Genomic DNA, 23,407 nt, shown 5'->3' with positions numbered 1-23,407 from the left:
TACGAGTAAGAACAAGTTTGTAAGATGATTGCACAATATTTATTTGAGCAAGAGATAGATGACATTGTGGGAAACTTAATTGCAAAAATATATTTATTATGCCCATACTTATAAGAAATTAATGTAATTGGACAAGAGTTACGAGTAAGAACAAGTTTGTAAGAATAACATGATACATGTATTGCTAAAAGAATTTATGCCTTGTGGATGAGATTTAAATATTGTTGGATTCATTTTCATAACCTATGTGCAAGGATTAGGGGGAGAGTGTATTAATTATTCCACTATTTTATCTTTGCACATAAATAATAAAAGATTTTGATGGTCAGTTTGGTACATACATTAACTTAAATATTAACGATTTATTTAATAGAAGTGGCCACATGTTATTTAAATATTTTGAAATGATACCATCTTGAAGATGGATATAAATGTCATTGATCATATACTAATTTTAAATGCTCCAATTAAAATTATTGTCCTAGAAGGACAACATCGGTTACTAATGAACCTAAAGCATGTCTGAAGCATTGTAGTCTAATAGAGTTAAAATATAACAACCTTCGGAAAAGGAATGGAGCAACTATTGACAATGACAAATTTGAGGAAATGATAAATCCCATTACATTTCTAGAAGAAATCACTTTTAGTAAAATTTATATGTTTCATGATTATATAATTAAAAGACTCTAGAAGAGTATGAAATATCCAACAAGATTAACATGTATCAAGATGACAAGGTAAAGTCGTATCCCCTAATCAAAAGTAATTACCTAAGTCCTCTAACTAAAGTAGATAGGGAAGTAGGGTCGAACTCCACAGGGAAACAAGTCTTTCTACTCCTAATTAATTATTATAATCTAAATTATCTAAGTAACCAATATTATTGTGAATAAATTCTATACTACGAAGAATAAGGTCGAAAGGAATAAAGTAGGGGAAAATCAAATATTAAAAGACCTAGGGCATAGGTTCACTAATAAACAATATTCCAGGGAAAATCATAATAAGCAATCATCAAGCATTGATTAATCAGATTATAAAGGGCTTTCGCTACGTATTATAATCATAGAGTTAATTTATCGGTATTAAATCTCATCTGTCGAATCTCGACTTACCATTTATAAATTAGTCCGCCTATTGAAACTAAGCCTAAACATCAATTCTCATATGTCGAATCTCAAATTAATATTGCTAAACTCATACAATTAAATCTGGCCAAACCTAATTGCATAGCATTAAATCAATAAATAGGAAATTAACCAAGCATTGATAATTAACTATCACAAAATTACCCCTTCATATCATTTATTAGATCCCCATAAACCCTAGAAATAAAACTACTCAAGCATCATCATAACTAAACTAATCAAATAAATAAAGCAAAGCATAATCAAAGAAGTAAATAAAATAACTGAAATTAAAAGAGAAGAAATTGTTACCAAAAGAAATCTGGATTAATGGAAGTAATTAAGAACAAAAGTTGAGAGAGAATTTAAGAGAGAGAAATATCCTAAGGAGAGAGAAAAAATATAAAAGAAGAAGGTAATCCAAAATTACGTCCATAATTCGTACTTAAACATTCCTCAAAACAAAAATTAAAACTAACCTAACCAGCTCTGAGAAAAACACACGCCCGATCGGGCGAAGGGCCGCCTGATCGGGCCCGCCTTTTTGCCTTGCCCGCTGCTGGTGTGCCGCGCCCGATCGAGCTTACGCTCACCCGATCGGGCGCGCCTCTTCCTTGAGAGTTCTTATGCGCGCAGCCGCCCGATTGGGCGTATGCTTGCCCGATCGGGCCCGGTCTTCTTCTTCGAGGCTTGGATTTCGATTGGGCTCAATTCCTCGGCCCAATTTGGATTTCCTCATCGGGTCTTGATTAATCGATCTTATAGCCCTGGTATCTCATACCGAGCCCTTAATCATCGGCTTTCACCGATCCTGGGCTTCAAGAGTGGTCGTGTCCTTCTAGCTTCCGTAGTTGATCCATGAAAACCCGGGAAAATGCTCCAAAAGTGCAATTTCCTGTAAAATACAACTAAAACTACGAAAACACAAATTAGTAATAAAAGTGGCTCTAAAGAGCCAAAAACACTACTAATTATGACCATGGGACGGGGGTAAAACACTATATAAATTGGATATATCAAACTCCCCCAAGCCAAACCTTTGCTTGTCCCTAAGAAAAGAGCTCATCAATGAACATATAAAACAAGCCTCATCCCAATAAACAAAATCAAGCACAAAAGATTCAAGATAAATCTAATGTACATGCTTCAATATCAATCAATCTCATACATCTAATTATCATTCATCTCCAACAATTGTCAAGTAAAGAAAACCACATGAGCATATAGAATTCAAGACTAGTGCTCACACACTGAACTCTCATTTATGTGGCGAGTAAAAGATGTACTCGATCGCTCTCCAACCAACCCCTTTATTTGTGAACCATGCCCACCCATCTCACACTCTCATGTGTTTAAAACAATGAACGCTCAACCTACTAGTCGACTCGAAATATGTCAAGTCATAACTTGGATTGATAAACAACACTTTCACATTCATACAACTCTATGCACAAAGGTCGGAAGGTCTTTAAAGCTTGTAATGTAAGGCTAGGGTAAAGGGTAGGAAAAATTTGGGAAAATGTGAGAGTAAAGCCATGCTTAATGGAGCCATATCCTAATAAAACCTAAGGTCACAACAAGTGATGACCAAAACATCTCCAATCACAACTCAACTCCACAAAAGTTCACCAAACAATCATATATACAACACAATCCCAACACTTACATATTCACTCACAAATTATGATAATACGGAATAGAGTGAATTAAAACAAACTTTGAACCACTTATTCTTTTTCTTTTCTTTTTTTTTTTTCAAACTTTAACTCTTTTTTTTTCTTTTGAATTTTTTTCTTTTTTTTTTCTTGAACAACCTTGAAATAGAACATTTGAACATATGAAACAACTTTTTTCTTTGCTCTTTTTTTTTTCTTTTAACTCATATTGGAAATTTCAACTCTGTAACACAACATATCAATATTTTCCAATCATAAAATCAAAGAACAATCACTCTTCTTTTATTCCCACATTGTGCAAATAATGTGCACACCACAACTCCCTTACCTCACCAACTAATAGCTCCCCCAAGCCAAGCTTGGGACTAGTAACCAATGGGGCTCATATAGGCTTGTAATGTGGCTAAATAAACAATAAAAGGGCACAAGCAACAACATGGGTAACAAGAAGGGAACAAATGTATCTAATATCGTCTGAAGGCTTCCTAAGAGAACAAATGCCTTCGTCCTCCTCAATGTGCATAATATTGAGCTATATAAACATTACTAATAGTTGCAAACCAATACTCAAATTCATTGACATACCAGGAACTAACACACATTCCTAACCAAATCAACTAGTCGAGCACTATATTCACAAATAGTTGGCAAAATTGACGCATGTTTAGGAATCCAAACAATTAAACTTCAAATCATGATCAACAAATTCACAAAGCTCATTATCATATACCAAGAATCAAAACAATATTTTCTAAGTATGGGACATAGGGAAGCATGAATTACAATTCATTGGAACGTATTTATGAATTTTTTTCTATTTTTTTTCATAAAGGAAAGCAATAAAAACTACACTAGGAAAGCAATAAATAGATAAGAGAGAAAGAAAGTTACCATATATACAAGAAATCTCCCCCCAAGCCAAATCAAGCAATTCCCTTATTGACTTGGGAGGGTAGCTAGGAGAAGCTACTCCTCATCGTCATCCATCCTCTCATATCCTCCTCCATAGCTCGAGCCAGCACCACCCTGACTCGGTCCAGCACCACCATAACCCGAACCACCTGCAAAGTAGTTAGGGTTCACATTCCCCCCATACCCCCAAAAGAAGCGTCACCCCCATATCCATGAACTGAAGAGTAGTCCACATAAGTACCAAATGCACCGGGGTGAGAATACCCTCCTTGGGGGTATTGGAACCAGTCGAGAACTAATGCCTCGGGGGAGATAGCCCCTCGACGTGCATAGTCATCGTACATGGGGTAAAGACCCCTCCCGAGGTTCCACTCTATGTGTCCTACCCGACTATCCAAGGTGCTTAACCTAGAATCTAGGTTTTGCATCATACCCTCAGCTCTCCCTTGCCCCATCTCTATGCGGTCCAATTGGCTCTTAAAAGCCGAAAAGTCATAAGGGGCATTGGGGTCGACGTTATAGTCGACCGAGGAAGTAGGTACGCCATAGGTGAAGGGTGGAGGTGGTGGGTAGTGTGGTGAATGGTCTTGGGGAGATTGGTGGGGTTGTGGTTAAGGGTGAGGTACTTGAACCTCACCTTGACCATTAATCTCAAATGTATAGGAAGGCTTCCCCTTCTCAAATTTGGTCAAGGTGGGGTTGGGTAAGGTGAAGGCTTGGTCCCTCCTACTCGATTGTCGGTGGACTATCCACCAAGTGTCACCCCCCACGGGTTGCACCCAGTTTAGACTCCCTAAATAGGCTAGGTCCATGAGGTTGGAGCCTACAACTTTCCTATGCCCATCCGGGTTCCATCCTAGGTGTTTTTTGGCAATATGGGTCACTAACCCACCAAAATAAATAGGTTCCCTAGACCTACTCGCTTCGGCCGCATTGGCTGCCCTTTGGAAGTGATTGGCTATCCTATGGGGTATGTTCAATTTTTTAGCGTTAGGAATTACATAGGATGCCAATAGTTCCAATTCATCCCTCCTCACATTTGCCGGTTCATGCCTCCCAAAAATAGTGAGGCCGACAAATCTTTGCCAAAATTTTGGTACGGGATGTTGAATCCACGTCCCTTTGGCATGTTGGAGGTTAGCCAAATCCTCCCCAGTTAGCCTCTTATAGACCACGACAGTGTGGTCTTGAGAGGGTTCTATTGGTTTATCCGATTTCAAATCAAACAACTTTCCAAATTCTTTAAGAGTTAGTCTCACATCGTTGTTCAATAATCGGAATTGCACATGAGTGATTAATGCATTCATTTTAATAACATTAAAACTTGAGATAAATTCTAATGTTAAATAGTCATATGTATCATGGCGCATTTGAAAGAAACCACTCATGCCTATACCTTTAAACAATTTTTCCACATATTTAGCTATACCTAATCTAGCTAGTGTGGGATGATGAACAAAACGGGTTGAGATTACGTGTCGATCAATGAGGTTTAGCATCCTAGCCCGTTGCTCCTCCGAGGTGATAACAACCTCCTCCCATCCCGGTACTTGAAGCTCCGGGTTGACCGTGGGTTGTTGTGCCCTTGAACTTTCACCCCTTTGTGTCCTTGAACGCTTTGAAGCCATTTTATGTGGAAAATTGGGTATTTGGAGCTTTCTCTCTCTAAGGGTTTGTAAGTATGAGAGAAAGTGGGAGAAAATGGGTGGAAAATGTAGAGGAAGGTGTGAGGAATAAGAATATGTAAGAAATTTGAGGTTTAGATGGGTGAATTTGAGGAGATCTTGGATTGAAGGTGGAATTGAAGGTTTGAAAATGGAGGTTTTAGAGAGAGAAAGTGTGAAGGAGAAAGAAGAAGTAAGAAAGAAAAAGAAAAGAGGAAGAGAGAAGGGGGTTTAAAACCCCGGATTAAAAAGGCGCGCCCGATCGTGCTAGCCTCGCCCGATCGGGCGAAGGTGGCTTATGCTGATTTGCAAAGTGCGCGCCCGATCGGGCGCGAACACGGACCTGGAAATCGCCTTTTGCTCGCCCGATATTTCTTTTTGTGGCACTCGATTTCTCCAAAATTCCGCCCGATCGGGCGACTTCGCCCGATCGGGTGAAATTTTCCTCAATTTCTTCCTGACTTGCGCGCCCAATTGGGACTCCTTGCCCGATCGGGCGAAATTATGCTCCGACAAAATCGATATTGCGCGCCCGATCGGGCCTCGTTGCCCGATCGAGCGAAGTTATGCTCAAATCTGACTGCAGGTGCGCGCCCGATCGGGACTCCTCGCCCGATCGAGTGAAATAAACTCGAACTTTGGACCTTAGGTGCGCGCCCGATCGGGCGAGCCTAGCCCTATCGAGCACGTACCTCTCTTTCTTCGCCTTGTTCTCTTGAAAACCTCCGTACTTTGTGATCTAAAACCTGTACAAAACACTCATGAAAAGTAAAATTCACTCTCCTCACCACTCTAAGGAAAAGTAGAAATAAAAGTAAAGAAAAAAATTAGTCTAGAAAGCAGGAAATACGGGTTGCCTCTCGCAAAGCGCTGGTTTATCTAGGTCCCGCACGACCCTCTTACCACAGTGAAACTCAAACTGAATCGGAACCGCTTAGGTGAAGTAATTCAACAGCACCAATCGTAGCCCCCTCATGATATAGCTTGAGTCTTTGGCCATTAACCTTAAACTCGTTACCATGTTCGTCGAAAACCTCCACAAAACCAAGTTTATTGGCCCTTTTTACAATAAAAGGACCCGACCACCTTGACTTTAACTTTCCTGGGAAAAGCTTGATATGTCCATTTTATATAGTGTTTAACCCCCGTCCCTTGGTCGTTATTAGTAGTATTTTTGGCTCTTTAGAGCCACTTTTATTACTAATTTGTGTGTTCTAGTGTTTTCGTAGTTTTAGTTGTATTTTACAGGAAATTGCACTCTTGGAGCATTTTCCCGGGCTTTATGGATCAACTACGGAAGCTAGAAGGACGCGACCACTTTTGGAGCCCAGGATCAGTGAGAGCCGGTGATTAAGGGCTCGGTAATTGGGATCCCGAGGCATTTGGACCAAGTATTCGAGACCCGAGAGGAAATTCGGATTGGGCCGAGAAATCTAGCCCAATTGAAGTCCAAGCCTCAAGGGGAGCAAAGACCCGATCGGGCGTGGCAAACCATAGTGCTGTGCATGCTAAGGCGCGCCCGATCGTGCGAGCATCTAGCACGATCGGGCGATGCTGCTTGGGAAGAACGCGAAGAACAAGGCGCGCCCGATCGGGCTCGCATTTTTAGAAGACCTGATGATGTTTAGTTTTAATTCTTGTTTTAGAAAACGTTTAAATACGATTTTGTACGGAATTATTAGACCTTCTTCTTACTGAGAATTTCTCTCTCTACTTAGGATCTTTTCTCTCTCTTAACTCTTTTCTCAACTCTTGTTCTTGATTATTTCTATTAATACAGATTAGTTTGGTAACGATTTCTCTTCTCTTAATCTTATTTCCCTTCATCATGACTTATTTTATTGCTTTGATTAGTTTAGATTTAATTATGTGTGAGTAGTTTTATTTCTAGGTTTTATGGGGATCCATAAATAATATGAAGGGGTAATTTATTGTTGTTGATTATCAATGCTAGATTAATTTCCTATTGATTGATTTAATGCTCTGTGACTAGATTTGCGCAGATCTTTTATGCATGAGTTTAACAATATTGATTCGAGATTCGACAGATGAGAATTGATGTTTAGGTCTAATTTCAATAGGCAGGTTAATTTATAAATGGTTAAGTCGAGATTCGAGAGATGAGATTTAATACCGGTAAATTAATTCTGTGATTGTAATACGTAGCGAAAGCCCTTTACAATCTGGTTAATTGATGCATTGATGATTGACTATTATTAATTATTGGTATTGCATGATAATTTCTTATTGAATTGTTTTAACGTTTTACAATTGCGGCTTGTAAAAGTATAGCAATATTAAATTGATGAATCGAGCAGATGTTAATTTGATATTAAAGGCTATTTTCAATAAGAACTTAGATCTAGTAAATTGCGAGAGCCTGTTAGATCTATGTTGATTAATAAATTGCGAGAACCTGTTAATCGTGTTATTTATGCAATGTCAATGATTGATTACTATGTTTTACCCTGGAGTATTATTTATTGGTGAACCTATGCCCTAGATCCTTTTATATATTATTTTCTCCCTACTCTTAATCTTCGTAGTTTAGTTTCCTTTGATTACAATATATTGGTTACTTTATAATCTGGATTATATTAATTAATTAGGAATAGAAAAACTCGTTTCTCTGTGGATTCGACCCTACTTCCCTATCTACGTTAGTTAGAGGATTTAGGAATTACTTTTGATTAGGGGATACGACTTTACCCTGTCAAAGCTTAAGTCGAGAGTTGAATAGTAACACTTTATCACCCTCCTTGAATTCTCTCGGAAGGATCATCTTGTCGTGCCACCTCTTTGTCTTCTCCTTGTAGACTCGAGCACTATCATAAGCCGTCAACCTAAACTCATCGAGTTGGTTAAGTTGAAGTAACCTGCTAGTTTGGCATCTAGATTGAGCTCCTTAATAGCCCAATATGCCTTATATTCCAATTCGACCGGGAAATGACATGCTTTGCCGTACACGAGTCTATACGGAGTAGTACCTATAGGGGTCTTGAATGCAGTTCTGTACGCCCAAAGCGTGTTGTCCAACTTGTCGCTCCAATCTTTCCTTGACTTTGCCACCACCTTCTCTAGAATGGCCTTGATTTCACGGTTAGAAACCTCAACTTGGCCACTAGTTTGGGGGTGGTAGGCTAAACCTGTCCTATGGTAGACACCATACTTTTTGAGGAGGGTGTCTAACTTCCGTTCATGAAAGTGAGATCCTCCGTCACTTATTATTGCTCTAGGTAAGCCAAATCTTGGAAAGATGGTCTTCTTGAAAAGTCTGTGGACCACCTTGGCATCATTGGTAGGAGTGACAATGGCCTCAACCCACTTGGATACATAGTCGACGGCGACAAGAATATAACGGTTCCCTTTTGAAGAAGGGAACGGTCCCATGTAGTCAACACCCCAAACGTCAAAAATTTCAACTTCTAGAATTCCGGTTTGGGGCATCTCATGCCTCTGCGAGATGTTGCCAGTCCTCTGGCAAGATTCACAAGCCTGCACAAAAATGTTAGCATCCTTAAACATCGTAGGCCAAAAAAAACCTGACTCATTAATCTTGGCCAACGTTTTAGTGGGGCCATGATGTCCTCCGTATGGTGAGGTGTGGTAACTATTAAGCACACCGTGGACTTCCCATTCGGGAACATACCTGCGAAACAATCCATCTTCACACTCACGAAACAAAAAAGGATCATCCCAAAAATAATGTTTAACATCAGAAAGGAATTTCTTTTTTTGTTGGTAGGACAAGTCAAGAGGTAGAGTACCGCCCACTAAATAATTAGCAAAATCCGCATACCATGGGTGTCGCTCTACAACTGCATAGAGGTTATCATCAGGGAAAGAATCATCTATAGGTAGAGAATCCTTACCCTCATCATACCTGATACGTGACAAGTGGTCTGCCACTACGTTCTCTGCTCCCTTTTTATCTTTTATTTCTATGTTGAAGTCTTGGAGCAAGAGAACCCATCGGAGTAGCCTTGGCTTTGATTCCGCCTTAGCTATCAAGTATTTTAATGCTGCATGGTCAGTAAAAACAATGACTTTAGAACCAACAAGATATGATCTAAATTTTTCTAAAGCATAAATAACAGCAAGAAACTCCTTGTCCTTTCTCTATCCAAGCACGACTCCTAGCGCAAAGTCACTTGCATCACACATGATCTCGAAAGGAAGATTCCAATCGGGAGCACATATGATGGGTGCCGATATCAAAGCCTGCTTAATCCTGTTAAAAGCCTTAAGACACTCGTCAGTAAAAATAAAAGGAGCATCCTTGAGCAAAAGTTGAGTCAGTGGTTTAGCAATTTTAGAAAACTCTTTGATAAAGCGGCGATAAAACCCCGCATGACCCAAGAAACTTCTAACTCCCTTAACATTAACTGGGGGAGGTAATTGCTCAATCACTGATATCTTAGCTTTGTCTACTTGTATGCCCTTATCAGATACAATGTGACCTAGGACTACTCCCTCTGTCACCATAAAGTGACATTTTTCCCAATTTAGAACTAAATTGCACTCTTCACATCGTTTTAAAATTTTAGCGAGATTAATTAAGCATGAATCAAATGAAGAACCATACACGCTAAAATCATCCATAAAGACTTCCATAATAGAATCTATGAAATCAGAAAAAATGCTCATTCATACCACGTTGAAAGGTAGCGGGTGCATTACATAAACCAAAAGGCATTCTACGATATGCAAAAGTGCCATAAGGGCATGTAAAAGTAGTCTTTTCCTGATCTTCAGGGTGAATCGGAATTTGGAAAAATCCCGAATACCCATCCAAATAACAAAAGAATTTATGATTAGCTAACCTCTCAAGCATTTGATCTATAAAGGGAAGAGGGAAGTGGTCCTTTTTAGTGGCGATATTTAATTTACGATAATCAATGCACATACACCACCCTGTGACAGTTCTAGTGGGAATTAATTCATTTTTTTCATTGGTTATCACAGTAATCCCACCCTTTTTTGGCACTACCTGCACAGGACTTACCCATTTGGAGTCAGAAATAGGATAGATAATACCTGCATCAAGTAATTTCATAACCTCCTTCTTGACTACTTCCTGCATGTTGGGATTTAATCTTCGTTGGGGTTGAATGCAGGGCTTATAGTTGTCCTCTAGATGTATCCCGTGCATACAAAAATCAAGGCTAATACCCTTGAGATCATCAATACTGTACCCAATAGCTTTCTTATGGGTTTTGAGAACCCCTAGAAGTTGGGAAGTTTGTAGGTCAGTAAGTGCAGTACTGATGATCACGGGTATAGTTCCTGTTCATCAAGAAAAATATATTTTAAATGAGAAGGGAGAGGTTTTAGCTCAGGTTTCTTGACCTCTGCAGGTTTTTATTTCTAAACTAAATTTACTACCTTCATTGTTTCTGTTGGACTTAATGATTTTGATGATGACACAACCTCACTTACTTACAAACTAATAAGTGCTTGATTGTTTAAGTGTGTACTCAGTTAAAAAGACTAGGAGAATGAAGTGTCTTGTAAAAAGAACCATGAGGAACAAGAAGGCCAGAAGCAGAGCTAGCCATAGAGAAGGAGTTCCCTCACAGGAACTGGCGCTTCAGAAATGAAGACTGGAGAAGAGAAGTTCCTTCCAAGGAACAGAAGCCTCGGAGTAGAAGCTTCATCAGAGAACATGAAGACTAAATATATTTTTATATTTTAGGATTTATGTAAGTATAAGATATTAAATGGCACTCGAAAAATCTGTGTGGAATTGGTCTAAAGAGATAAAGTTGTGCATGCTAGTTTTTAGGTAAGTGGTTAAATCTTTTAACGATTATCTTTTTCTTAACCAAAAAGATTTTATTTCTGATTTTCTAAAAATATCTTTTGCAAATAAAATCTCCCACGTTTTCTAAAAACTTGCGGCTACTCCTCCATGATTTTCTTCAAGTCATGGCCGTGCACATTAAGGAGTTCATGGTTCCTTAATTATAGGGACATGATCTTCTTAGTGGGTTGGAGTAGTGGCGTAATGGATTTGCTGCACAAAGAAGTTTTTCCTAAACGAATTTTGGTCTATAAATAGTTGTTGATTTCAGATGGAAAATCTTACCTTGCTCACATAAGTTTTCAAGCTTCAAATCGAGTCAAGTGTCAATTCCACACAAGTTCATTAGAGTGTTTTAATGTTCTTATACTAGAGTTTGTTTTTCTTTCGAGTTGTAATTTGGGGAATGGGGAAGTTCGAGTGAACATTTGTGTATGAGAAAGAGAAGAGAGAGAGAGAAGAGAAAGAGAAAAGAAAGAGAAGAGAGAAAGAGAACAGAGAACAGAGAAGTGAGAAGAGAGAAAGAGAAGAGAAGAGTAACAAGTTGGGTGACTTGTTCCTCAGGGTCTCAAGTTCGTAGAGGAACTTGAGTTTGAGTCTTTAGCTTGTAATAGGATCATTTTCCCTATTATAGTGAAGATTCTTTTCCCAAAATCCCAAGTGGTCGTGGTTTTTCTCCTTGTTAGGGCCAAGGAGTTTTCCACGTAAAATCTCTCTTGCATTCTTTAGTTCCTTTAGTTTATCTTTCAGTTCCTTTAGCTAACTTAATTTTAATTCCGCAAAAAGTTAGGCTAAATTCTCATACTACAATTCAACCCCCCCTTCCTGTAGTATTCTTTGGAACAACAATTGGTATCAGAGCCTAACTTCTAGGAAAATCAGGAAACCCTGAAGAAGAAAGGTCTTGGAGAAAATGAATACTCATGAGAAGCTCGAGGAAGGATACTCAACACAGAGGCCTCCTATGTTCAACGGAAAGTTCTATACCTACTGGAAGAACCGCATGGAGATCTTTATCAAGACAGAGAACTATCAAGTCTGGAGGGTCATCGAGGTTGGTGATTTCGAAGTCACCAAAACAAACGCTCAGAACGAGGTAATCCCTAAGCCTATGTCTGAATATGAAAAAGAGGACTTTGATAAAATGGAAATAAATGCTATGGCTGTGAAATTTCTCCACTGTGGACTTGGACCTCACGAACACAATCGTGTTATGGGGTGCAAGAACGCTAAGGAAATCTGGGATTTGCTGCAGATTACTCATGAAGGAACTAATGAGGTTAAACGCTCAAAAATCGATCTACTTATGTCTAAGTATGAACGATTTGAAATGCAGCCTAAGGAAACCATTCAAGAGATGCTAACCCGTTTTACTAACATCATAAATGAGTTGGTTTCCCTTGGTAGACAGATTCCTACAGATGAGCAGGTTAGGAAGGTTCTTAGAAGTCTTCCACAAGATGAGAGGTGGAGAGCTAAGGTGACAACCCTTCAGGAAACGAAGGACTTTACCAAGTTCAATATTGAACAGCTAGCAGGTTCTCTCATGACTCATGAGCTACACCTTGGAGTCAACAATGAACCTATGAGGAACAAGGGTTTGGCTCTTAAGGCTAATGAGGAGGAAGACTCAGAAGTGGACGAGGATGAGGCTGCCCTAATTGTGCGAAGATTTAAAAAGATGTTCAAGAAAGGCCGAACCTCAAGGAACTTCGGGAAAAAGACCTCAAATCCAAAGCCTGACTACAACTGCCACAAGTGTGGATCTCCAGATCACTTTATCAGAGACTGTCCCCTTTGGGAAAATGATAAAGGGAAAGGAAAGGCTAAGGAATAGGGAAGAGAAAAATTCAGCAAAGCAAACTATCAAAAGTCAGACATGAGGAAGGCCATGATAGCAGCCTGGGGAGACTCAGAAAGTGAAGAAGAAGATGATGACCAACCAGAAGAGGAGACAGCCAATCTCTGTTTGATGGCCAAATCAGATGATGAAAAAGCTTACCTTGAGGAACTCCAGAAATAGGTATTTCTTGATCCTAAACAGCTTAAAACTCTCTCTAAAGATGTCTTAATAGATATATGTCTTGAAGAAGAAGAATTCTTTAGAGATACATGTGTAAAGTTGAACAAATGTGAAAAAGCTCTTAAGGTTTGCAAAGAACATGGTGCTTGGTTGGAAACAGCCTATGCCAAGTCTCAAAGCAAATTAAGAGAGCTTGATTTTAAATACAAACACATAACTGAGATAGCTGATAGGATTAAGAATGAAAGTATTCTTCTGAATGTTGAATTAACTCAGTATAAGCTCATAAATTCTGATATCAGTTCTAGCAGTTCCTCAAGCGATCAGTTGCTTAAATTCAATGTTGATTTTGAAAATTTGAAAAATGAGCTTTCTACTTTAAAAACTCAAAAGGATCAACTTGAATCTGAACTGAATGCTAGAAAGGATAGAAGTATTGACCCAAAAGTCATACCTAAGTGGATAGCTGAAGCTCAAGGAAAAAGAACTGAAGGCCTTGGCTATATAACCAAGAGGAAAGGTAAGCAAAAGAAATATGTTGAGCTTCCTAGCATGAAGGTATGCACTTTTTGTGGTAAGTCTGGACATCTCTATGGACAGTGTAGGATAAGAGAAGAAGCTGATAAAAGAAATGTAAAACAAGTGTGGGTCAAGAAAACTGATATTGCATCCACGTCTAAGGAACCCAAGGAAACCTGGGTTCCTGATCCTAATGCTAAGTTTTCTTGCAGGTCCTAGTGAGGGGGAACAACTCGTGGTATCTCGACAGCGGTTGTTCAAAGCATATGACAGGTGATAAATCAAAATTCCTCTCACTAGAAGACTACCCTTGAGGAACAGTAACCTTTGGGGATAATAAGAAGGGCGAGATCATTGGAAAAGGCAAAATTGGTAGATCAAAATCTCATTCCATTGATAATGTGTTCCTGGTCGAGGGCTTAATGCACAATTTGCTTAGTATATCACAATTCTGTGATAAAGGAAATTCTGTAAGTTTTACTTCTGACTCTTGCAACATCATCAACAACAAGTCAGGAAAAGTTGTTCTAGAAGGAACTAGAAGAGGGAACACTTATACAGTTGACCTCAACTTAATCCCAAGGAACAACCTTACATGTTTGAGTGTTGTTGAAGATGATCCCCTGCTATGGCATAAACGTTTTGGACATGCTAGCTTTTCATTACTAGACAAGCTAAGGTCAAGGAACTTGGTTGCGGGACTTCCTATTATCAAGTTCCTACAGAACAAAGTTTGTGATGCATGTGTGAAAGGCAAGCATGTTCTCTCATCTTTTAAATTGAAGAAAATGGTGAGCACTACAAAGCCTTTGGAATTAATCCATATGGATTTGTGTGGTCCCATGAGAATTCAAAGCAGGAGTGGCAAGAAATATGTTTTGGTTATTGTTGATGATTATTCTAGATTCACTTGGGTTATTTTTCTTGCTAGTAAAGATGAAACTTTTAACGAGTTTGTTGCTTTTGCCAAGAAAATACAAAAAATCAGTGGTCACTCTATAGTCTATCTCAGATCAGATCACGGAACTGAATTTGAGAACTCAAGATTCGATGAGTTTTGCAGGGAAAATGGCATGAATCATAACTTCTCAGCTCCAAGGACTCCCCAACAGAATGGAGTTGTAGAAAGGAAGAATCGAACCCTTGAGGAAATGGCTAGAACGATGCTGATTGCAAGTGGATTGCCAAGGAACTTCTGGGCTGAAGCCGTGAATACAGCATGTTACATCCTTAACAGGGTAACAATCAGAAGTATCATCAACAAGACTCCCTATGAACTATTCAGAGGAAGAAAGCCAAACATATCTCATCTTAGAGCCTTTGGTTGTAAGTGCTTTGTACATAACAATGGTAAGAAAAACCTAGGGAAATTTGATGAAAGAAGTGAAGAGGCCATATTTCTAGGATATGCCTCTGATAGCAAAGCTTATAGAGTTTACAATAAAAGCTCAATGTGTGTTGAGGAAAGCATTCATATAATCTTTGATGAAGTTAACCAGTTTGTGAGTGTACAGGAACAAGAAGATGATAATGATTTTGGAATTGGATTGATAAGAGACAGGGATGAAGAAGAGACCCAAAAGCAAACCAAAGAAAAGCAGCTTGCTCCAGAAGAGGATCATCAAGAAAATGGAGAGGTTCCTCAACCAGATGAACAGGTGAATGAGGAACAAGCAAAAGAAGCAGAAGGAACAGAAACAGAAGCTCCTCAAATTGGAGTTCCAGCAAGGGAATTCCAACCCAGACCATTCAGGTATCGAGGTTCCCATCCAACTGATCTAATTATCAGTGATATAGGAAAAGGAACTCAAACAAGATCACAGATGAGGAACTACTGCGCATTCCATGCATTTCTGTCCATTCTCGAACCAAGAAATCATCAAGAAGCCTTGGGAGATGCTGATTGGATAGTGGCCATGCAAGAGGAACTCAATGAGTTCGAAAGGAACAAGGTCTGGCACCTTGAGCCAAAGCCTAAGGGAAAGAAGGTAATTGGGCTCAAATGGGTGTTCAGGAACAAGCTTGATGAACATGGCACCATAGTAAGGAACAAGGCTAGATTGGTTGTGAAGGGCTACAACCAACAGGAAGGTATTGATTTCGATGAAACCTTTGCTCCTGTAGCTAGATTAGAAGCTATTAGAATCCTAGTGGCTTTTGCTTCTTTTATGGGTTTCAAACTCTATCAAATGGATGTGAAATGTGCTTTTCTAAATGGTTTCTTAAATGAGGAGGTGTTTGTTGAACAACCTCCAGGTTTCGAAAATCTAAAATTTCCAAATCATGTTTTTAAGCTTGATAAAGCTCTCTACAGGCTTAAACAAGCTCCAAGAGCCTAGTATGAAAGGCTTTCAAAGTTCCTACTGAAAAATGATTTCAAAAGAGGAAAAGTATACAAAACTCTTTTTCTTAAATCTCGAGGAACTGATTTGTTAGTTGTACAGATCTATGTAGATGATATTATATTTGGTGCTACTAACAATGGTTTGTGCAAGTACTTTGCTGAGCTAATGGGTGGTGAATTTGAGATGAGCATGATGGGTGAATTGAACTTCTTCCTTGGACTTCAAATAAAGCAAACAGCTGAAGGAATAATGATTCACCAACAGAAGTATGTCAAGGAACTTCTGAAGAAGTACAACATGGAAAATGCCAAGACAAATCATACACCTATGGGAACAACAACAAGACTTGATGAGGATCCACAAGGAACAAGTGTGGATCAAACCACTTACAGAGGTATGATTGGTTCATTGTTATATCTAACAGCCAGTAGGCCTGACATTTCCTTTAGTGTTGGATTGTGTGCTAGATTTCAGTCTAATCCTAAAGAATCACATCTAACGGCTGTTAAGAGAATTTTGAGATACCTCAAAGGAACAGATGACCTGTGTCTGTTCTATCCTAGAAGTGATGACTTTATGCTTAAAGGATTCACAGATGCTGACTATGCAGGTGACCTAGTCAATAGGAAAAGCACCTCAGGTATGGTTCAGTTCCTTGGCTCTTGTCTAGTTTCTTGGGGCTTCAAGAAACAAAATACTGTTGCATTGTCTACTGTAGAGGCTGAGTATGTAGCAGCAGCTGCTTGTTGCTCTCAAGTCCTCTGGATAAAACAACAGTTACGTGACTTTGGTATTAAATTTAATTGCATTACTATCTATTGTGATAACACTAGTGCAATTTGCATATCTAAAGATCCAGTCCATCATTCAAGAGTTAAGCATATTCATATAAGGCATCATTTCCTTAAGGATAATGTTGAAAAGGGTTTGATTAAATTAGATTTCTGCCAAACTGACAATCAAATTGCAGATATATTAACAAAACCCTTGAATAGAGAAAGGCATGAGAAGATGAGAATGGAACTTGGGATGATTAAGTTATACTGAGAAAAATGCATCAAGTTCCCTCAGGTATGAAGCTCAAACTGACATGCTTAATCTGTTGTATACTGTGCACAAGTGTTATATGTTTAATTACATAGTTAAGACAGGTTGTAAGCAGGAGTAATATTTACTAAGGGCATGTAAATTTGAAAGACATAGAATATGAAAAGTCCAAAATTGGTTGCATGAGCCTTGTTGATTTGTTCCGTGTATCAAGTTGTATTTGCAAGTGTTCTTTACTGATAATATTCAAAAGATAAAATTGTTGTGTTTATCTATTTTTCAAAATTCCAAATTCTTTTTATCTAAACACAAAAATCGGATGAATGCATCTAAATTCATCATTATCTTTTGTTCAAAAAGTAGCCCACTTACACTACTCTCTTGAAACACGGTTTGCGTTTCCCTAAGCAATAAATATGAGTGTCAAATCAACTAAATTCACTTCACCTCCCAAGCGACACCTCACTTCACCAATTTACCTCCACCATAAAAGATATCAGCCTCACACAAATTTACACCACACAAAAATTACCTTCTCTCTCATCATTCCGATCAAAACTATTCTCCAATGACTGTCTCACCAAAAACCCAAACTAAAGTCGAAGAACACACAAACCCTATTCTAGAAATCACCATGGAAATCATCCCCGAAACTCAAAGTCCTGAGCCTCAAAATCCTGAGCCTCAAAAGAAGGAATCTCCTACTGAGTCCAATTCTTCCCGAAAAAGAAAAATCGAGGACATGCAAGAAGAGGAGGAAAGCGTTTCGGAGATGGGTGTCAACTATCGAGACAAGCCTGCCTCTATGAAGAAACAGGAGAAAATCAGTGATCACTTCGTGACAGGTTTGGCACTTAATTTACCTTGGTGTAAATCTGTTAAGCTTTATGAATTGTTGGATTTGTTTGAAGCTCAAAATTGGGTGAATCTGTTGGGTGAGTGTTTTAATCGGAGTATGTATGTTGATGCTATGAGGGATTTTTGCAAAAGTTTCAAATATTCTAAAGGTGTTATTCGTTGCTGTGTGTATGAAAAAGAAATTGAGTTTGATGCGATGTACTTGGCTGAATTGTTTGATGTTCCTAATACTGGATATGACTTGTATTTTAAGAGTAATGTGATAATGAACCCTCTTCCTGATGCCAATATTGATGAAATAGTGGAGTATTTAGGTGGTGACCCGGAGGAAACCTACATAAATCACAATGACCTAACCCCTCTTGACAAAATCCTGCTGAAATTTGTGTTCAATGACATAATCCCTCGTTCTCAAAAGAGAGACAGTGCCAACAAGCTTGACGCTATCTTAATTTACTGTCTAGCCAAAAAGATCCAAATAAATTTCCCATCTATCATGATCCAACACCTGTCTCATTGTGTTCCTAAAGGTTGGAAGGTTGGATATGGTAACCTGCTTACTTATGTGTTTGAAAGTTTTGGCATTTCCTTTGCTGACAAAGAACCCCTGCCCCTCAAAAACACCGAATATATACAACCCATTTTCCTTGAAAACCTTAAGATGAAAGTTGTAGATGGGTATTTTGAAGCTGTGCAGGAAGATAAGAGGCCAAAAGACGTAGGTGGACCAGTTGAGGGGGAAGTAGAAGAAGATCAGGCAGGAGAGGCCATAGGGAATGTTGTTCAGGAGTTGCAGGAACAAGAGGAGGTAGAGGAAAGGCAGGTGGAAGAGGTTATTGAGACAGGGGGAAGAAAGAAGAGGAAGAGTTTGAGGTTGATGAAGAAAAAGGAGGCCCCAGCACCTATCTGCATTGATATAACTGGGGTACAGGAGGAACTGCAGAAAGTTACCACCTCTCCTACTTCGGGCAAGAATGCATCTACTTCAGGTTTTGCAGCATTTAGTTCCCCACCTAAGGTTCCCAGCGAGGATGTGAAGGAGTTGAAGGAGATGCTCCAGAGGGTGCTGAAGGAACAAGAGCACACAAAGGTGAAGATGGAGGAACTGAAGAAGAGTGTGCTCACTCTTGATGCTGATCTGAAGAAACTGGTCACGAGCTCAGAACAAGGGAGACAGTCCACAGTGAGGGACATTGTGTCTCAAATCAGCAAGAAGCTGGAGGATCTTGCTGTTGATGATGACCAGAGCACTGCTTCCTAATCTCTCTTTCCTTGCAGCCTTTTTATGTTGATGAAACTTCTGTTTATTTGCTTTTGGGAAACAATTTTTAAATTTGGTCTGTAATATTTTGGGCACTTTAACTTCTTTTGTTGAACTTGCAAATTTGGTACATTGGCCGATGTTTTTAATCGGTTTTGGATGATGAATGTCTATGTTTCTTTTGCCTATATGCTTTGTGAATATTTTCTCTCTATGCACGCTTCTTGTCTTAACACTAAACCACTAGTTGGTGCTGTGTTATGGTATACTACATACTTGTGTGTTAGTTTTTTTTTTATAATGGCAAAAGGGGGAAAAGGATGCAAACTATCAAGGAAACTTAATCATTCTATGGTCTCTGTTCGAAATCTTCACAAGCTGCCAAATCTCTACAAGCAGGTATAATGTATATACAAGTTTTTTTTCAAGTTTTTCAGTTTTTCCTTAAGTTATTTATTTATGCATTGTTTTTATTTTCTTAACTTAGTTTCTATTCTGCATTATATCTTACTTTTGCATTCTCTTTCTTTAGGAATAAAATGGTTTATCTCTGTTTCCTTGTAAGTAAGTTTGGTTTGTTTGTCATCATCAAAAAGGGGGAATATTGTTGGACTTAATGATTTTGATGATGACACAACCTCACTTACTTACAAACTAATAAGTGCTTGATTGTTTAAGTGTGTACTCAGTTACAAAGACTAGGAGAATGAAGTGTCTTGTAAAAAGAACCATGAGGAACAAGAAGGCCAGAAGCAGAGCTAGCCATAGAGAAGGAGTTCCCTCACAGGAACTGGCGCTTCAGAAATGAAGACTGGAGAAGAGAAGTTCCTTCCAAGGAACAGAAGCCTCGGAGTAGAAGCTTCATCAGAGAACATGAAGACTAAATATATTTTTATATTTTAGGATTTATGTAAGTATAAGATATTAAATGGCACTCGAAAAATCTGTGTGGAATTGGTCTAAAGAGATAAAGTTGTGCATGCTAGTTTTTAGGTAAGTGGTTAAATCTTTTAACGATTATCTTTTTCTTAACCAAAAAGATTTTATTTCTGATTTTCTAAAAATATCTTTTGCAAATAAAATCTCCCACGTTTTCTAAAAACTTGCGGCTACTCCTCCATGATTTTCTTCAAGTCATGGCCGTGCACATTAAGGAGTTCATGGTTCCTTAGTTATAGGGACATGATCTTCTTAGTGGGTTGGAGTAGTGGCGTAATGGATTTGCTGCACAAAGAAGTTTTTCCTAAACGAATTTTGGTCTATAAATAGTTGTTGATTTCAGATGGAAAATCTTACCTTGCTCACATAAGTTTTCAAGCTTCAAATCGAGTCAAGTGTCAATTCCACACAAGTTCATTAGAGTGTTTTAATGTTCTTATACTAGAGTTTGTTTTTCTTTCGAGTTGTAATTTGGGGAATGGGGAAGTTTGAGTGAACATTTGTGTATGAGAAAGAGAAGAGAGAGAGAGAAGAGAAAGATAAAAGAAAGAGAAGAGAGAAAGAGAAGAGAGAACAGAGAAGTGAGAAGAGAGAAAGAGAAGAGAAGAGTAACAAGTTGGGTGACTTGTTCCTCAGGGTCTCAAGTTCGTAGAGGAACTTGAGTTTGAGTCTTTAGCTTGTAATAGGATCATTTGCCCTATTATAGTGAAGATTCTTTTCCCAAAATCCCAAGTGGTCGTGGTTTTTCTCCTTGTTAGGGCCAAGGAGTTTTCCACGTAAAATCTCTCTTGCATTCTTTAGTTCCTTTAGTTTATCTTTCAGTTCCTTTAGCTAACTTAATTTTAATTCCGCAAAAAGTTAGGCTAAATTCTCATACTACAATTCAACCCCCCCTTCTTGTAGTATTCTTTGGAACAGCAGTTTCCTTGGGGCTTAACTCTTTTAAGGAAAGAGCCTTTTCAATATCTTGTACCTCATTACCCCAAACGCTTGCATTGTCTCTAGATAAATTCTCGCAGAGAACTTCCTCTAGGGGATCCCTCGCAAGAACCTGTGGTAAGCTATCATCACAAATATTGTCCATTATATCAATTACATCAATATAACAACAATTTTCCTCTAGCATAGGCCCTTTCAAAACTTTCCCTAAATTAAAAGTAACATTGTCGTCACCTACAGAAAGGGTTAGTTTACCGTTTTTAACATCTATAATTGCTCCTGCAGTATGGAGAAAAGGCCTACCTAATATAATGGGTATTTGCGTATTCTCTGCCATGTCTAATACAACAAAATCAACAGGAATAAAAAATTTACCAACTCTGACAGGGACGTCCTCTAAAATACCTAAGGGGTATTTTATCGAACGATCTGCCATTTGCAAAGTTATATTAGTAACTTTTAATTCTCCCATATTAAGTTTAGCACAGACAGACGATGGCATGACACTGACACTAGCACCCAAATCACACAACTCTTTATCAATAAAAACATTCCCTATATGACAAGGGATAGAAAAACTACCGGGATCCTTTAATTTAGGAGGGGATTTGTTTTGCAATAAAGCGCTACACTCCTCTGTGAAAGCTACAGTTTCTACTTCATTAAAGGACCTTTTCCTAGTCAGAATGTCTTTCATAAATTTGGCATAAGCAGGAACTTGAGTGATTAAATCAGTAAAAGTAACGGTTACCTGTAGGTTTTTCACAACCTCTAAAAACTTACCGAATTGTTTATCGAACTTACTCTTCAGTTGTCTATTAGGGAATGGAAGTTTGATAACCGGGCTCTGCACATCTCCTCCCTTATCCTGCGATTTACCCTGCACAGAACCATTAGTAGAGTTAGTATCTATTTGTAGCCCTGCAGGGCCAGCAGGATTAGCGTTTGGTATAGAGGAATCTAGATCAGGAACTGGTCTATCTTCCTTTGGCATAGGAGATCCATCATAATGTGAACCACTCCTTAGAGTGATTGCATTGGCATGATCTATAGGATGGATAGGTTGTGATGGTAGAGCTCCCTGCTGACGGGATTGTAGGGTAGATGAAAGTTGTGCAATTTGATTGTCCATGATTTTATTATGGGCTAGAATGGAATCAATTTGCGCATCCTTACTCTCCATATGCTTTTGCATATTAGCAAGCATTGCTCTAATTTCTGTCATGGCAGGGTCGGAAGATGATGAGGGTGATCCTTGGCTTTTCTGGCCGGAATTAGGATGATAATATTTTTGCTGTGGTGGGGTTTGCTGTTGTGGTTGTTGTGGAGGTGGAGGGTTTTGTACATTGGTACTCTGGTATGAAAGATATGGATGGTTCTTATAACCGGCATTGTAGGAATTGGAATATGGGTTATTCTGCCTATAGGTTCGAAAGGCATTAACTTGTTCCATAGAGCTCCTACAATCTTGCTCCCAATGCCCTACAATTCCACAATTTTCACAAAAAGCTTCATTGTTAGCAACAGCAGAAACATTAGCTACAGAGTTAGGAGCAACAGTAAGATTATCTAATTTTTGACAAATAAACGTTAATTGAGCTTGCAAAAAGGATACGGAATCGACATTATGTTTTCCTTTATTTGCAAACCCTCTCGGATTCCCGTATTGGGAATTGTGTATTGCCATGTCTTCGATAACCTGTCCTGCATCGTCCACATTTAATTTCATGAACCTCCCACTGGCTGCAGAATCTAGCATTGATCTAGAAGAATTTCCAAGTCCATTGTAGAATGCTTGGATCAATTGACATTGTGCTAAATTGTGGTGGGGGCACTCTCTCTATAGATCCTTGAACCTCTCCCAAGCCTCATATAGCGTTTCGTCGGCCTCTTGAGCGAAGTTCTGAATAGCACTCCTTAGTACCGCTGTTCTCTCTGCAGGATAGTATTTATTATAGAAATTCAAAGCAAGAGTTTCCCAGTCAGTAATACCAAGTGCAGTTCTATTCAAACCATTAAACCATAATTTAGCTTTGCCACATAATGAAAAAGGAAAAAGAATCTCCCTGATTTGGTCCTGCGTGACCCCGACTTGTCTGATGGTGTTACAATACTGGCAGAAATCTGCGATGTGAAGATTAGGATCTTCACCCTTAGCTCCACTGAATTGCTTCCTCTCTATCATAGTGAGTTTCTTCTGGGCCGCCATCTCTGATTCTGAATCTGAAGGAATATTTGTGTCACTAGAATCAGAGGGAGGATCTCTTCGACTATTGTCCTCCTCGGAACCC

At 38.9% G+C, this 23,407-nt stretch overlaps 1 non-coding gene across 1 annotated transcript; it reads left to right on the top strand.

The window, feature by feature from the left end:
- Positions 1 to 22,933: 22,933 nt before the first annotated feature.
- Positions 22,934 to 23,040, top strand: LOC145608654 (small nucleolar RNA R71). The gene has a single exon (XR_014105860.1). It is a non-coding gene; the product is annotated as a small nucleolar RNA R71 (small nucleolar RNA).
- Positions 23,041 to 23,407: the final 367 nt, after the last annotated feature.

Source organism: Chenopodium album, chromosome 2 (assembly GCF_948465745.1).
Source record: "Chenopodium album chromosome 2, dcCheAlbu1.1, whole genome shotgun sequence".
In the NCBI taxonomy this organism is placed as follows: domain Eukaryota; kingdom Viridiplantae; phylum Streptophyta; class Magnoliopsida; order Caryophyllales; family Amaranthaceae; genus Chenopodium; species Chenopodium album.
The sequence above is the reverse complement of the archived record's forward strand: the minus strand, read 5'-3'. Positions and strand labels throughout refer to the sequence as shown.